The sequence below is a fragment of the Raphanus sativus genome, unplaced genomic scaffold (genome assembly GCF_000801105.2).
Source record: "Raphanus sativus cultivar WK10039 unplaced genomic scaffold, ASM80110v3 Scaffold0866, whole genome shotgun sequence".
Taxonomy (NCBI): domain Eukaryota; kingdom Viridiplantae; phylum Streptophyta; class Magnoliopsida; order Brassicales; family Brassicaceae; genus Raphanus; species Raphanus sativus.
In genome coordinates, this window is record NW_026616180.1 from 141 (window position 1) to 2,816 (window position 2,676).

Sequence of the window (2,676 nt, forward strand, 5' to 3'; positions counted from 1 at the left end):
CTTTGCCTAGACCATCAATGAAGAAGTTTACACTAATGCTGCAGAGGCTTAATGTATAGAGCTAAATTTAAAAGATAATAAGCTATATTTAGAAATATTTTTCATAAGAATTTCATCAGAATCAAAGACCGAAAGAGATGCATCGATATATCGATGTACCTTTTCATTTTCTGAAGTTTCCAACTTTAAAGGCTATCTCAATGTTATAAATCCACGGTAACGTCATGTTTTCATGGCTCCTTAAATCAAGCACACATCTCCTAACTCCTAAGCATGTATTCTTGAAAGTAGAGAAACCTCAAAAAAAAAACACACCCACAATCTATAAGAGAGAGAGTTCACTGATCATTTAGCATCGGGAAAACAATACCTCTACTTATTTGTAATATATATAAGAACTTTGTCATGATCATGGAAATAGTTTGGCAGGTTTAACATGCCATTTCTCTGCAACCTTGACCCATTTGTGATATTGACAAATCACTAAAACCACAAACAAACAGAAAAGGTTGAATGAATTCAAAACAAAATCATACCACATGTTTTCCTTTATGCCCTGAGTCTTATCCTTCTTAACAGCTTCCTCATCAACATATAATACTTATACTCTGTATCTTTTCTCTGCAAATCCTCAGGCAATTCGAGGTTATTCTTTCTCTGATACATCTAAAAATGCTATCTTTTGGTTCTAGCACTAAACAATTGTAACTCGGAAAGGAAGAAAAGGAAATTCAGTTGACAACTCACAACTCATTATTAGAAAAAAAATATTTCAAACTCCTAAAATAACCCATTAAGAAAACAAATGTTCGTAGAAACTATGCAAAACATCAACTTTACTATTCTCTTAGGAATACAACAAACAGGTTATATGAATAAGTGACTTTTCTTTAGGCTGTTGGATGTGTCTCATGCGTTTGAGTGTCTCATGGAGGATGAATGGTTGTAATGGTCATATTGATATACTTCTTAGTTACAGCAACTTTCTCAAATGTAAGAGTTCGAAACCAACCATTCATCCTCCACAGCTTCCAAAAGTCAGAAGATGACGTCATCTCTCCACCACCTTTTCTTCTTGATCCGTTTCACAAATCTTCTTTCTTTGTTGAGATTATTAACCTATAAATAATACCACGGATAGTGTCAAGGATTCATCAATCACTGGCTTTATCAAGTGTTAACAAACATAACTTGTGTCTCACCTCTTTCTCGAGTTCTTTTCTCTTGCCTGATAGACTGTTCTCGTTAGGACACACGTTCTGATCAGGAACCAATCGCTGAGATGAATCTGTCTCACAGGCTCGGTTTTGACTCAATCCAGATTAGAGTTGGAGGTAGAAGGTACCAAGGTGGTAGTAGTAGCCTCTCCCGAGAGGTTTCCGTTTTGCTGTTGCTTAGCAATCACGGAGGATCGAGCTGCTCGCCAAGAGACGCTGGGATGGTTCACGGTTGTTGGCATAAGTGTCGCCTGAAAACGAAAAAAGAAGAAAAAAATAATAATCAACAACTGGATTTGAGACCATCTCCCAAGAGGGAAATTATAATCCCTATATTTTTATATTGTGAGCCCTAATGCCACTGTGTGTTCAAACACTTCGATGAACATGAATTTTAAGAACAGAATTAAAAAAAAAAAAACATAATCAACAACGAAAAACAAAAAATAGGATTTTTGAAAACAACTGGATTCGAAACCATCTCCAGGGAAGAAAAATAGATTTTATATAACATATCTCCTCCCAAGGATGAACACGAATTTCTAGAAAGAATCACCTTAGAGTCACCATGAGCTCGCTTCTGGCTTCTCAAAACCTGAGGAGGCACACCACCAAACGCTGGGAAATCAGAAAAAAAAAATGATAGATGAGTTAGTCATTATACGGGTGCGGTGAGGATGATGATCATGGGAAGAAGACTAACCTTTATATAGGAAATTTTCATCCGACTGGAAGGGAGTCGAGAAGGATTGAATGTGTAATCGTGGATGGCGTGGATCTAAAAGGAGTAAAGATGGACTATTAATGACGATAACCACTGAATACGAAACGTACAATATATAAGTTGAATTGGAGACAAACAACAGGAATGAAACTGACATAGAGATTCAATATGGAATATCTGACACAGAGAACCTCCATTACAGTTTGACCTAAACGGATCTTGAGAAAAGGAAGAACCTAGAATCCATCGAAAAGATGACTTTTCACTTTTCAGGTCACGACAGAAAAAAAAACACATCTCATAGACCGTAGTTCTCTACGAAGCGTTGCAGCCCAAGAAAACACTCGTAGAGGCCCATTAACAACATTCCCTAAACGTCAGAATTCAGAAATAACACTCGCCTGGACACGTGTCGTCTGTTTAAGATGCGAATTTCTTACTTGGCATCCGATGTGGAGGCATCAGGAGGAAGGAAGGTCTTTTTTTATATATAAAGATTACAGTCATGCAAAAATGGGATTCCTGCAAAATCAATGTTACATATAGAAAAAGTTAACACACACATACATGTATACTTAATTTCAACATTATATATATTAATATATACCACCAGACATATATATAATTTGTTGTCCCTTTGAGGACATCCAATAAAAATACAACGATATAAAAAAGATTATCATGGTCCATACTTAAGGATTGACACGTACAATTCGAAAAACTGTCCAAGTTTTT

General features: G+C 36.2%; 1 non-coding gene across 1 annotated transcript; it reads left to right on the forward strand.

The window, feature by feature from the left end:
* The first annotated feature begins 2,572 nt into the window (after window positions 1–2,572).
* Window positions 2,573–2,676, forward strand: LOC130503222 (U6 spliceosomal RNA). Its single transcript, XR_008940692.1, has one exon. It is a non-coding gene; the product is annotated as a U6 spliceosomal RNA (small nuclear RNA).